A 14346-nucleotide genomic window follows, 5' to 3' on the forward strand; every position below is an offset into this window, starting at 1 on the left:
GGGTTGTGCAGGGTGGGAACGAGCACCTGATGGCCACAGGGGACTTCTGCAAAGTGCCTGATAGTTCAAACAAAGCGGCACAGCACCACTGGTGTCCGGGGAAAACTGTGCCTTGTCGGGGCTTTTCAAGTGACATTTAATTAGGACAGACTTGCTTACATGTGCCACCTCTTAAAGTCATGTTTGAAACTGGACCACCTGCTCAGATGGTATGTGAAAAGAATAAACACACAAAAACTGAGCTTTTATTTGCCATGCAGGCATTTCACAGCTTCATCTGAGCTCAAATGGGTGCTGATTTGAAGACTAAAACCTACTGGTACCAAAAAAAGCACTTTTTGTTGCTATAATTAGATTGTCTTTTGGGAATTCCTCTTAAAACCTGTTCATTTCAGGTGTTTTTAAGCCTGGCAGTGGGACTGCAGGTTGAAAGTTGTGTGACAGTTTGTGGTTTTGGGTGAGAATTGCAGCCTGGTATCTGTTTAACCTTTCCATGGTAATTTTGAATGCCATTTGGAGAGCTGTTCTCCACATTAAAGTACAAAACTTTCTGATACCTTTAAATTATGGGAGTTGTATAACTTCTGAAATCCTTTTGTAAATAGATCTGTTGTTGTAGAATAGGATTATTTACAGAGAACTGCTGCTTTTGTCTTTATAACTGAGTACAATACATTATTTGTTGAGTTTACAGTTTCATCTCTGCAAAGAGGTTGATAAGAAATATATTTTTGCAAAAATTATGTAATAACTTTCTGGCTACTCAGACTCTGATGTTTATGCAATGAGAGTTCTTTTTTGTTCTAAGACTTTTTTTTTTGTTATTTGTTATTATTTTTATAATTTGAACTAATACCAAAACCTCTCTAAGTGAACTGCTTTTCTTGTGAGCTTCTGAGGGGAGAAAGAAGTAATCAGGAGAAGGGGAATGCTCTTCCTTTCCTTCCTCACCTCCATGGGTCCTTCAGGAGGAGGCTTGTGGGAACTGTAGTCTTTGGATGCCTTAAAAATGCCAGAGAAACTTTGGAAAATCGGGAATGGTTACTTCCACAAAGACACGTTCCATATGTGGAGTTCCCCAGTGCTGGCTCTTCAAGGTGACACAATATACCAGTAGAATTGCAGTGATTATCCATTGTTTTATCCATCTTTTCCTCTTTTGGGGAAGGAAGGTAAGATTCTGCATTTAATTCTCTCATTTATCCCAGAATGACTGGAAAAATAACTGGGCTGCTTTTGCTGGTACCAATGGATTTCATTCCTTCAGAGCAGGGCTCTGCTTTGTCCTAACCCTTGGTATGGATCACTTTGAAGGGTATTGGCTTTATCATCTCCTCATTTATTCCAAAATGTCCTGTCCTTGGGATTTTTGGGGAGAATCCCTACTGAAGGGCCAGGGAAATGTGGGAGACAACTCCCAGTCAGCTCTGCCTGCATCCATACAGTGGGAGAACTCTGGTGCTGCTTCAGGCCCCTGGATGAAAACAAAATCAGTGAAATCCCAGCTCTGAATTTTGGAAAAGCAGGGAAATGCTGCTGTAACTGAAACCCCACGAGCTGACGCCTGTTTGTAAACATTCTCCATGCAAAGTTTCCAGGTCTGGGTAGCACCAAGTACCTGAAAGTGAAACAGCAAATGAAAGTAAAATTAACTCTATTAAAGTGTCAGTTTTGTTCCAGCTGTGAGAGACCAGGCTTTCAATTGCTGTTACATAAAGTTCCAAAGCCTCCTAGTATTCCTTTCCCCCCCTCCTTTTTCTTTTCCCCCAGAGGCAAATAAAAATAGACTGTGTTGAGTCAGTTTAAGGAATAGTTAATAATACATTAATACTTCTTTGTGTTGAAAAGTTTCCTCTTTCATTTTGGTAACTGTTTGGATGGTGAAATAAGAGAAGGATGGAAAGGTACAAATAGATTTCTGATGGCGGAGTCATTCCTTCAAAAAATAATGGGAAAAAATTTAGACTGAATTTTGTTGAGTTACTGAAAAAAAAATCAAATTAGTAGGATGACTAGTTCACAAAAGCATAAGTAAATAATTTTAATAATTAAATTGAACTTGCCAGTGAAACTTTTAAATCTTAGTGTCCCAAAAACCTGTTATTCACTGGTTTTGTGGTTTCTTGACTGCAAACACATTTCATTCCAAATCCCCTTTCCCTGTGTGTGTTCAGCTCATGATTTGTGCTTCTGTGAACTCCATAAATTGCTAATAACTCATTTACCATGGTGCTGTTGGAACATCCAGCATCTCCTTTACAGAGAGAGCAGCTTTGTGCCCCTGGTATCAGCTGGAGTTAAAACTCGAGGAAGGGTTAAAAGAGGAGAGAAATCTTGTCAGGGAAGTGAATGTGTTGGTACTTCCTCAGTTCTGTATTTTCCTGGTCACTGAGAGTTCCCTCACACTGATCTCTGCCCTGTCAGGTTGTAACTACAGCTTTTCCCTACTTTCAGCTGTAGAACCACATGTATTCCTCTTTTTAACTGCAGTTTGAACAGGACTTACACATTAAATACATAGAGGGGGTGTGTGTGGTCACAGACAAATCAGTTTCCATACACCCTTTCAAAATCTGATTGATACTGGAAGCTCAGTAACTTTCCAGGATCATGTCTGATTCTGGCTTCTTTATTGTTATTCTTTCCAACTTGTGGATAATTAGGCATTAATGTAATGCTGTGCCAGAGTTAGTGTTTGAAATACATTGATTTCTTTGTTAATGTTACAAGATCTTGGGAGTTTTTATTTCTATAGAAGTTACTCATAACTGTGACAAACACTGGGTCAGTGTCGTGGAATAACAGCTTTATGCACATGTTTCACCATCATGAGATGTTCCTAAGCTTAGAATTCTGTGCTCTTGTACTTGGGGTGACTTTCTGTCAATGTCAGAGTGTTCCTTCAGAAACTGAGATTGTTGTGGCAGGCCCTGTGCAGGAGCAGAAGCATTCCTGCAAATGCTGGATGTGTGTGAGATTGCACCTATGGACCTCTGCCTTCCCAATAAAATCAGATTTTTCATGGAATCCCAGGATGGTTTGGGTTGGAAGGGACCTCAAAGCCCATCCAGTGTCACCCCTGCCATGGCAGGGACACCTCCCACTGTGCCAGGCTGCTCCAGCCCCAGTGTCCAACCTGGCCTTGGGCACTGCCAGGGATCCAGGGGCAGCCCCAGCTGCTCTGGGAATTCCATCCCAGCCCCTCATTTCCATCACAGGGAACAATTCCTAATTCCTAATACCCAATATAAGCCTTTCTTCTCTCACTTTGAGGCCATTCCCTGTGTCCTGTCCCTGCATCCCCTGGAAATTGTCTCTCTCCAGCTTTCCTGGGGCTCCTCCAGGCCCTGCAAGGCCACCCTGAGCTCAGCCCAAAGCTTCTCCTGTGCAGGTGAACAATGCCAGCTGTGCCAGCCTTTCCTGCCAGCAGAGCTGCTCCAGCCCTCTGCTCATCCTGGAGCCTCCTCTGGGCTCTCTGCAGCAGCTCCAGCTCCTCCCTGGGCTGGGGACAGGGCTGGGGCAGCTCTGCAGGTGGGCTCTCACCTCTGGGGGCACAGGGACACAATCCCAATCCCAGCCCAGGGCATGGGGGGCTCTGGGCTGAGAACACACTGAGCTTCTCACCAACCAACACCCCCAGTCCCCTCCCCAGGGCTGCTCTCCATGCTTTCCCCACCCACCTGGTTTGTGTTTGGGATTCCCCTCGGCAGCCCAGGACCTTGGCTCTTGGCCTTGCTGAACTCGGTGAGGTTCTCCCAGCCCCACCTCTCCAGCCTGTCCGGGTCCCTCTGGATGCCACCCCTCCTCTGTGTCTGTCCACACAGCTCCGTGTCTTGTCACTTGTGAGGGTGCTGTGGGTCCCCCTGTCTGTGTCCCTGACAGAGCTTTTAAACTTTTGCTGAAGTCAAGCTCTAACCAAAGGCTCCAAAATTTCCTGGCTCTTTGCCCCAAAATCGGAGGCAGTAGTAGGTGCAACTCTGGGTAGTGGTAACTACCCTGCAACTACCCAGTTACTACAGCTTCACTTGGAATGGCTCTTGTAGCTCTTTAAACTTTCTGTGGTGGTTTATTATTTTTAAGAAGCTTAGTATATATTAATTGTAAAGTTCAATTATAAACCTAATTATAAAGCTTAAATTCGAAGTGAATTGTGAACTATCTCTGCTAGAGACAGCATCACAAACGAGTCAGTTGAAGTCTGAGTGAAAAGAGTATAAGAGACTGTTATACAGGTCAAGTTTCTATAAGGACAATTGAGAATTGCTTGAGTTTGTGTTGTATTAATCAGGGACCTTTCCTGGGTTTTGATTTTTGTTTTGGTTTGTATTTACAACGTGGAGTAAGTATTGTTTCTTTTTGTGTCAGATTTCCTGACTTGGAGCTCCCTGTCCATTCCTCACGTGCTGCTCTACAGAATTTCTAGCACAACCTTGGGGAAGTCCATGTGTTTGTGGGTTGGGTTTTCTTCTGTAAATAAAAAGATTGTGAGTTCTGGTAATTATTGTAATTTGATAGCCTGCTGTACAAAAGCTTAATGATAGAAGGTCTAAAACTCAGATTGTGGAGGTGTGGATGGAAATCGTTTCTCTGATGTGGCCCTTCAGGAAGGTTGGTCCTGTGTCCTTGCAGGGTTGCTCTGGGGATGTTCTCAGCTGCGTTTGCCACGATTGCAGTGCAGTGTCCGTGTGAGCCTTGCAGTCTCTGACCCATCACAACATTCATTTATGTATCTCTGTGGAGTTAAATTAACCAGAGTCATGTTCACAGCATGGACCTTTTAAAACTTTATGAGCTTGGTGTTGAAACCTTGAGAAGTCCAGGAGCACAGGTGGAGACAGATGGAGCACAGGCCCTGCACTGCCTTCCTTGGTGCTTGTTGGCAGCTCTGACTGCTTTGGGTCTCAGTCTGGAGTCCAGAGGACTTTGCTCCATGTGATGAGCACCAGAAATGCTTTTCTCCTATTAGAATTGGACACAGATTTCTAAAAGTGGGTTGAAGGTTCTACCCAGTGCCCATTTACTTGGTTACTGCCACAAAGTAAATGCAAACCCAAGTTTTTGCTAGAATATTTCCATTTAATTTATTGCAGAAGCCAATAAAGCAAGGAAAACCAGTTGGCCAAGTCGTGGTGTTATCAAGTTCTCTCTTCTGAAGGCAGGTTTAAAAAACCCCACTTTTTTCTCTTCTTATTATGCAAAGAAAGAGTTGTGTAACTATTGTATAATGGTTGTATTCTACCTGCATAAAGTGAGTATTTAATTCTGGTTTTCTGCTGGATGTTCTTAATCAGCACCCAGTTATTTCAAGAAAGGAGAAAACAAGTTCTCCTTACAGTTCACAAAGTTCCAGTGATGCATCTTGAAATCACCCCTCCTGCAAAACTTATAAAAATGCCACTTAAATGGAACAGATTGATAGAAAAACCTCTTTCAGTTCAGCTGAAATGTAAAAGATGGAGTGCCACAGGCCCTCTGCCCCTGGGTTTGGTGTGTGGGGGAAGGAATGTCCTGATGTGACAAAGTGGCATTTTTCTGAGGGCTCCTGCCACGTGATGCTTTGGGTTGCAAACACCGAAGGGAGGTGAGCAGTGACCTCTGGGCAGGGCAGGGTCTGGGGCTTTGATTCCACAGCACAAAACCCAACCTCAGTCATTTTTTAAAAATCTGGAAATAAGGAAAAGACCACATTGGAGTAGTTCATGTCATTAAATCTCCTCCTGGAGCTGAGAAGTTCGTGGTGGGCTCACCTTCTGAGGCACAGGAGGTTTTCTGTCTTGGGGTGGGGTTTGTTTGGGGTTTTTTTCCTTTCTTTTATTCCCCCTTTTCTGTCCAGTGTAATAACTTCCAGTTCTTACTTTTTTTTTTTTTTTTTAATCAGTCACATGTTCTGATTGAGATCAGCCAATAATTTTTTGTGTGTGTGTGACAAAGATTTCCTAAGCTTATATTTGCTGTCCTTTAATGTGTATTTCCAAAGTCTGCTAAGAGAGAGGGTGGACTTAACTGACCTTCCTTATGTCATTCCTCATTTTTTAAATATTTATCACTATTTTTTTCTAACTCAGAAGTATAATCCTGGGCCTACATGGTAGAACCCATTATTTTGTAAGTGTTGGCCTCACTCTTCTGTTAAGATTTTGGGTCTTGTAGTTCCTACCTAATTTTATTGAAATGTGAGAACTTGTGATTATTTCTATACCGGACTTTGAATATGGGATGAAGAATTTGATGTTCAGACTTCCATATTTGCAAAAAAAAAAGCCCCTTGGTATTTTCTGATACAGGTTTCTTTAGCTGCTTTGCTGTTACTTTCTTCCTCTGGACCACTGCTACTTTAAAAAACAAATCTTAATTTTCATCTTTGCATGATTTTGGTTGCATAAAACAGAAGAATCTGAGGGCTGTGGTTTGAGGTGAGGCTGAAGCTCAAGATGCATTTTTAGCAATCACAGAGTGGGCCCAGAATGCAATTTCTAAGTTTTGTGTTAGTCATTATGTGTGTTCTGAAACCTCTGAACCCCCAACCTGACAGTGCCAAATACATAAACTTCCTTGATGTACTGGAGAAAACAGATCTGGATTGTATTCCTTAGGTTGGAAGCGTGGTCTTCCTCCCAACATTTCAGTCTTGACTGTCTCTGTGGAGTTGCACTTGGCTTTATTCATTATTTCCATGAAAATTCCCAAACTAAGTCAAGCACTCAAGCACTGACAAAAATGGGAGAATCATCTCTTGCCTTTGCTGGTCTGAACTATCTTTTATCATGTAGTAAATATATAAATTTAATTTTTTCAAGTGAAAGTTAGTAACTGATCACTGTCCAGACCCTGCACTTGGTTTCAGGTTTGGGACTTCCTCATGCCACATTTTAGTACCTGAATCAAGTGAATTCTAAGGGATTTTTCCAGCATCCCTTGGAAGAGTTCTTCAGTGATTGGGATCTAACATACAGAAAAACCCCATCCACCCAAACTTTCTCTATCCTATTGCCAGCCTGACCTAAGGCAATGAGCTCCTGGTTTTTTTGGGATGAAGAGAGGGAATTCAGGGATTTTTGGCATCTTGTAGAGCTTTGTGTGCTTTCCATGCACACAGCATGAGATAAAGAACTCCCTGAGCTGCTCTCCAGCAAGGGAGTGAAAGCCAAAAGGTGAAGTGACAGGCCAGAGTCACCTGGTGAGTGCCCAAAATCACCTGGTGAGTGCCCAAAGTCACAGAATTCCCAGAATCTCTGGGTTGGAAGAGACCTTCAAGAGCATCGAGTCCAACCCAGCCCCAACACCTCAGCTCAGCCCTGGCACCCAGTGCCACATCCAGGCTTTGTTAAACACACCCAGGGATGGTGACTGCACCACCTCCCCGGGCAGCCACTCCACAACTTTATCACTCTTTCCATAAAAAACTTTTTATATTTTTTTATATTTCCCTTGGTGACCCAGTGAGTGCCCAAAGTCACCGGGTGACGCAGCGGGCGGAGCTGAGCTGAAGGGTTTCCGTGTCTGATGCTTTAATAGCAGGATGCTCTTTGCATTTGCAGTTTCATTTGCCTGGAGTTTGTATTCTGAGTGCTCTGTAACTTGAAAAAGCAGCCTCTTAAGGTTGGAGAGTGACTCAGCACATCCACATAGAGGTCTGCTCAAGGAATTTAGGATTTGCTTGGAAATTTGGGGGAATTAGGGTTTGAACTCGTTTTTCCCAAACCGAGTTTGTCTTAAAAAAATGCTGATTTTTAATTTGCAACCTCTTTCCCCATTTGATCCTCATACCTCAATTTTGGGAAAAGTGATGGGGTATTTCAGGAAATATTTTGGGATAGCTGGATTGTCTGGGTAGGTTGTTTTCTGTGCACTCCTCCTGGTGCACACGAGAAACATCTGTGCAATGAATAAATGTGAATTTCAATGGATATGACATTTATACAACTTCTTTCATATGGAAGGGGAAGGAGGCATTTACGGAATTTGCCCACTTTGTGTGATTGGAATATGGAATCATGGAATGGTTTGGGTTGGAAGGGACTGTAAAGATTTTCTCATTCCAACCCCCTGCCCTGGGCAAGGACACCTTCCCATGCCCCATCCAGCCTGGCCTTGGACACTTCCAGGGGTGGGACATCCACAGCTCCATCTTACCAGTCCAAAAGCTCCATTTTTTCTAGCAGGGCTGATTTCTGAGCCTTCAGGAATGACCAGTTTGGGGAACAGAGAGTGTCCTCTGGGTGTGTGACCCACCTTTTTCTGTGCTTGAATCTGCTTGGATTTTAGAGGGAAAATTGACTAAATGTCTCAAATGAAACTCTTCCAAAATAATGTGTTCTGGTTTCAGCTGACCAAACTTGTGACAGAGTCCTGAGACGCTGCTGGTAGTGCTGGCAGTGGAGGGAAGCAGAGTAACTGGAGCTGGGGAATAGAGATTGCAATTGTTGGTCTTCTGTGGCTACACCCTCTTAAATTTGGGGGAAATTCAAGCAGAATTCATGATCTCTTTTTCATCCAGATCAGTCTTCTGGAATGAGATAAGGCCATAGGCAGGTACATAATTCCAGTGCCGAGAGGATGCTGAAGGGCAGGAAGAACAGCGTATTCAGAGAAAAACTCAAGCAATGTTGATTTTCTTCCCCTTTTTCATTCCACCCACCCAGATCTGTCTATGTTTTCCTGGGGCTGGTGAAAATGACCTTGCTCTCCCCAAACCTGTACCTACTCCAATTTGAAATAATTGATTCAAAAGAAGCATAAAGATGAAAAGAAAGAATTGGTTTTGTGTTTCATCTACGAGGGGTGAGGGCCAGCATTAACCTGCTGATGTTACAAGTGTTGGCAAGCAGGAGATAATCAACTTCTGGCAGTCAGTTCACTTGAAAGAGTGTCATGGCTTTTTGGTCATTGAAGGCTTTATAAATGGTGAATATTTTTTTGGAGGTATCCATACATGGATGAAGGTTTGATGGCAGGTTCCTGCACAGGTTGTAGATGATGGAAGAGCTTGGAGGGAAACTGTTGGAAGAGTTCTTCCAAGGCAAAGAGTGCAGCCAGGAGTTCTTTGAAGGCAGTGACCCCTTGAGCAGCTCCCCTTCCCTCCCCTGAGGCTGCCTGCTCCCACCTGCTTTGTGCTGGCACAGCTGTTTGTCAGCCCAGCCAGTGAATCAGGCTTGCAGGGTGAGTTGGCTGAAATAGATAATTTTATATTTTTACCGTTGGGGTGTGTGTGGGGGTGGGAGTCGGGTTACACTGCAGCAGCTCGGTCCGGAGCCGCCGCAGGGGTGGTGGAATGGGCTGTGTGGGTGGGCAGCAGCAGGGGCAGGGCTTGGGTAACTGCCCCTGAGAGCACTGGCACTGCGTGGAGAGCACCATTCCCAGGAATTCTTGCCACCCCTCCTGCAGTAAATCATCCTCTGTCATCTCTGTCCCCTCCTCGCTCTGCCTCTCTGACTTTCTGCTGTCTCAAGCTTGCGCGCTCCGCGCTCGGCATTCCCGCTCGGCCGCAGCCTGAACTTGGGAATCAGTTCTGGCTCCTGATGCTTCTCTTCTTGCTCGCTTTTCCCTTCTGTTCCTCTTGGAGTTTTTCCTTGCCTTTTTAACAGTTTTCTAACTTCTGCTTGTGCCCTTTTTCTCCCAGGTCATTGCCAGCACCTCTCTTATTGTAATTTGCTCAGTTGCTTGTTCTTTCTCCTTTCTATTCCCCAATAGGAAAAAAATCCCCATTTTAAACATAAAACATCTTTAAAAACCCCAAGTTTTTAATTTTCTGTGCATTCCCCCTAAAACAATACCACAAACCAGTACAACATACAGGCTTCATCTCTGTCTCATTCACTTTTGAATTTTCACTTGACTTCTGTATTGCCTTAAGATAGGCATGCACGCACAAAATGTGTTTTTCCTTTTTGGACAAACTGAAAAATGAGTTGAAGTTCCCAAAGTTAACTTCTAAGAAAAGGTATTTTCACTGTATAAGCTGTGAGCAGAACCTGCTGATACCAGATACTGAATTGTGGAGTAAAGATGCTTTGTTTTCTTCTTCCTGCTCAACAAAGGAGTCATAAAAAAATTTTTCTATTCCACACAACCACCAGCTGGGCCAGTTATGTTAAAAACCAACCCAAACTCTTTAGGAAATTCCATGCTTGCTTGTCCTCTTAAATAGGCTACCAGTTTCACATCCATGCATTCAGATACACAATATTTTAGCCCAAATTATTTAAATCTTGTTGATCATTATTTACCTGTTAGTTGGGAAAATAGACAGAAGTGCTCATGCTTTAATATCTGAATCCATCCATTTGAGTGTCCACCCATATTTTAACAATCCAAAGTAACTTCAAATAAAACAGGAAAATTGAGCAGTACACTTACTCTTTATGGCAGGAAAAAAGCAGTGAAATTCTTCTGCCCACCCCCTTTGCTTCTCTGAGTTTTTGGGTGGACTGAGGGCAGGAGCATGGGAGGTACCCAGCAAGACCTACTTTCTCCATGCCATTGCAATCTTTGGAATTCTTATATGATAATAAACACAAGTGAGAGTGTGAATTGTGATGGTCTTCAGAGATGTTCAGTGGTTCCCTATTAGTAAATAAAATTGCTGCTCATAAATGCTGTATCTCTGCTGACTCACAGCTTGAAATGATTTTCTTTCTTAATTTTCTTAATCCATTTGAGTAGTTTTCCAGTGAACTCTTGTCCATCTTGCTTGGTTTCTGTGTGGTTTTTTTCATGGCTAAAGACTTGTCTTGTGCTGAACAACGTGGCACTGCTCAGTTCCAGAAGTAGCTGAGGTTCCTTAGGCACAGAATTCTGAAGCTGCTGTGGAGTTTGGTGCTTGTCTTCCCCCCCTCCATCCCCTTCTTTGGTATTCCATGGCACTTCTCCTGAAGGCAAATTTCTCTTTGGGTTGACTGTCCATGAAATATTTCAGACAAAAATGTCTGAGCAAAAAAGGGTGAGTTCCAATCCCAGAATCATTTGGAGAATGGTTGGGAAAACCCTCCCAGCCCATGGAGTCCCAGCTGTGCCCACCCTGTCCCCAGCCCAGAGCTCTGAGTGCCACCTCCAGGGGACACCTGCAGGGATGGGCACTGCAAAGCTCCCTGGGCAGCCCCTGGAATGTGTCAGAGCACACTCAGGACCCTCTTGTTGAGCTATTTCACAACATGGGAACAGGAGCAGCACTGTATCAAAAGTTCCCTTTTCCCAGCAGTCTTCCCTAAGAAGCACATTCCATGCAATACACCAGCTCAGTGTCATTAGTACAAAAGAAAAGAAAAGATCTGCTGGAAAAGTGGCTTTGTTCTGGAGTCTTTCCATCTATCTCAAGCTACTCTTGGGAGTGTGAACTTCAGTGGGACAATAGAGGTTTTCTTGCTTTTTTATTTCCTGGATACCTTGGACTTGGCAATCCTGAGTGCTCTTTGGAGGGTTATAAGGTCAGGATTTAAAAGCTTTTTTTTTTCTTTTTTTAATTTGTCCTCATTTCCTTCCTGCAACCTGCCTTATTAAAATCATTTTAGGAATCGTTATCAAGGAAAAAAATGCCAGAGGAAAGTAAATTTCTCTGGTAAGGCCCTTACCAACTTCTGATGCTGGCAGAGATACTGTTATTTAATAAAAATTGTATAGTCTTACTGTGACCTAAATACTCAAATGGATAAGTTTGTCAAAGATTTAGTGCAATGTCTACTTCTTGAACAAATGAGAAGTATCTTGGAGAGCATCAGACTGATCAGTGTCAACTCCACATTGAGATGCTGGAATTGGTGAAGTTCCCATAAACTTGTCCCAAAGGTTCAACTTTTTCTGTTTCTCCTCATAAAAGTCGAGTTAGACCAAATGAATGTGAGAGAGCTCTGCTGGAGAGACTTTTCCTGGACTTTTATGTCACTGAGGGATCTCTCTTAGACTTTTATCTTACAGTTGCCATCAGGGAATAATCCCAAGTGAATTCCATGCTTCTCCATAGTGCCTGTTCTCAAAAGGGGATTCAAGCCAACGTTATCCCAAATTTACAGACTGAGCTTGAACTGCACAACCAGGACCTGTCCACTCGGGATTGAGTCACCTCCAGCCTCTTGTTGAATTCCTGAAGCTCAGAAAATCATTGTTTTCCATATTAATAAGCAGGAGATAATCATTTTCTGGGGGTGATTGGCAAGCAGTTCACTTGAAAGAGTGTCATGGCTTTTTGGTCATTGAAGGCTTTATAAATGGTGAATTATTTTTGGAGGTATCCATACATGGATGAAAGCTTGATGAAGAATTCCTGGAGGAAATTGTAAGGAGTTTGGGTACATATCAGATTATAAGTAGCACATTCTGATCTTATTTTTTTTTAACATTAAAGACAATGGCTTTATGTAGGAGAACAAATATTCTGCAGTCTCCAATGAGCTACCAGTAACTGTATTTTTGGGGGTGAATGTTTGATGAAATCCCTATTCAGTGTGATAATAAACATACCCAGTAAAGCTTTGATGGACTGATCTGCACCCAGTGTCTGCACTGGCTTTTCTCCCTTGCATCCATGTACTTTTATCACTTGGATAGGATGCCTGAATTATTCTTATGGATTATAATACCCCTTAAACCAGAGGAATTTGCAGCTTATTACCTCCCCCGGCCTGTATCTCAGTATACCTTGGGATATACCAAGATTTGCTTGAATATTATGCTTAACAGCAGGGATGGATGGAAACTGAAAAGATAATGCAACAAGACCTTGGAATTGTGAGTCTGAAGAAGGTGTTTTGACTCCACCCCCAGATGATCTGAGAATTTCCTGAAGTTCCTTAGTTTATCTCCTCCTTCAATGAGAGTTTCTAGGTCAGCGGTTCCTGAACCGGGGAATAAGGCCATGGCAAATGCGCTACAGATGGAACGTAAACCCATCCTGAATGATGGCAAGTTAACAAACACTGTCCCAGGGATGATTCATATTTAGTGAAAAACGTTTGGAGCTGATGAGGGTGTGTGTTCTGAGAAATGGAAGGGCTTGGAGTGAACAATGTGAGGAAAATGTGGGAGCTTTATTTATTCATGTCTTTCATGTAGAGTGAATCTCCCGCTCTGCTCTCGTGAGATCCCACCTGGAATGCTGCTTCCAGCTCTGGGGACCTCATCATCAGAGTGTGGAGCTGCTGGAGCGAGCCCAGAGGAGGGACATAAACATGGTCCCAGCCCCTCTGTGCTGGGGACAGGCTGGGGGAGCTGGGGCTGGAGAGGAGCTCCAGGGAGAGCTCAGAGCCCCTGGCAGGGCCTGAAGGGGCTCCAGGAGAGCTGCAGAGGGACTGGGGACAAGGCCTGGAGGGACAGGAGCCAGGGAATGGCTCCCAGTGCCAGAGGGCAGGGCTGGATGGGAGATTGGGAATTGGGAATTGTTCACTGGCAGGGTGGGCAGGGGCTGGGATGGAATTCCCAGAGCAGCTGGGGCTGCCCCTGGATCCCTGGCAGTGCCCAAGGCCAGGTTGGACACTGGGGCTTGGAGCAGCCTGGCACAGTGGGAGGTGTCCCTGCCATGGCAGGGGTGGCACTGGGTGACTCTCAGGTCCCTTCCAAGGCAGGAATTGTCACTCGGGTTCCTGTGGGGCTGTGCAGAGTCAGCAGGGCAGTGACCAAACTGCAGCCGGGCTTTCGGCGCTGCTGAGCTGCAGCCCTGACTCACAGCAGGGCAGTGCCAGGTGTGGCACAGGGAGGCCTCTGGGAGCACAGCAGCCACCTCAGCATCACCTTTGGCTTTTGGGAGACTTCAGCCTAAAAGTAATGATTTTAATGAAATAATTCCATTTATTCCCGTGGAGTTGAATGCATCTGATTGTCGTGGAGGCTGAACCTGGCCCCTGTCAGTTTTCAGAGGTGATGAACTTCACAGGAAGTGCTGTTTGAAAGTGTGATGAGCAAGGATTTTAAACCTGGTGCTTCTATCTTGACATGTCTGGAGAAAGCTGGAGCTGGTGTGGTGTTTTCCAAGTTAAAAGGAGCTGGAAGAGCAGTTGGAAAGGACCCAGCTATGTCTGTCCAGTCTAAATCTGAATAATGAAAGGCCAAGGTTGTGGCATTGCAGTGTCAGTGGGAGCTGTGAGGGGCAGCATTTAAACAGCAGTTCCTGGTGTGTTTGAAAAGCTCCAAAAGTCCTTAAAAATGCTCACAAACCTATATATGGCTAAAAAAAAAAAGCCACTAACCAAAATTTCAAAATTTTTACAAATTAGCACCATTTCTGTACAGAGCCAGCCAGCACTTACACCTTGGTGTGATTGGTTTTGTGTGTTTGCTTATTTTATTTTGGTTTTTTTTTTGTTTTGGTGTTTTTTTTTTTTGTTTTTTGTTTTTTGTTTTTTTTTTTTTGTTTTTTTT

At 43.9% G+C, this 14346-nt stretch overlaps 1 protein-coding gene across 4 annotated transcripts in view; it reads left to right on the forward strand.

Moving 5' to 3' along the window:
- Nucleotides 1-14346, forward strand: part of DYRK1A (dual specificity tyrosine phosphorylation regulated kinase 1A) — a 73406-nt gene that overhangs the window by 3812 nt on the left and 55248 nt on the right. The window contains exon 1 of one of the 4 annotated variants that reach the window (XM_053969654.1): nucleotides 9144-9159. The exons of the other annotated variants lie outside the window; for them this stretch is intronic. The gene's annotated coding sequence lies outside the window, so the exon portion shown is untranslated. Of the gene's footprint in view, nucleotides 1-9143; nucleotides 9160-14346 lie in introns of those variants that run through there. 4 annotated transcript variants of the gene reach the window in all.

The sequence above is a fragment of the Vidua macroura genome, chromosome 2, assembly GCF_024509145.1.
Source record: "Vidua macroura isolate BioBank_ID:100142 chromosome 2, ASM2450914v1, whole genome shotgun sequence".
Taxonomy (NCBI): domain Eukaryota; kingdom Metazoa; phylum Chordata; class Aves; order Passeriformes; family Viduidae; genus Vidua; species Vidua macroura.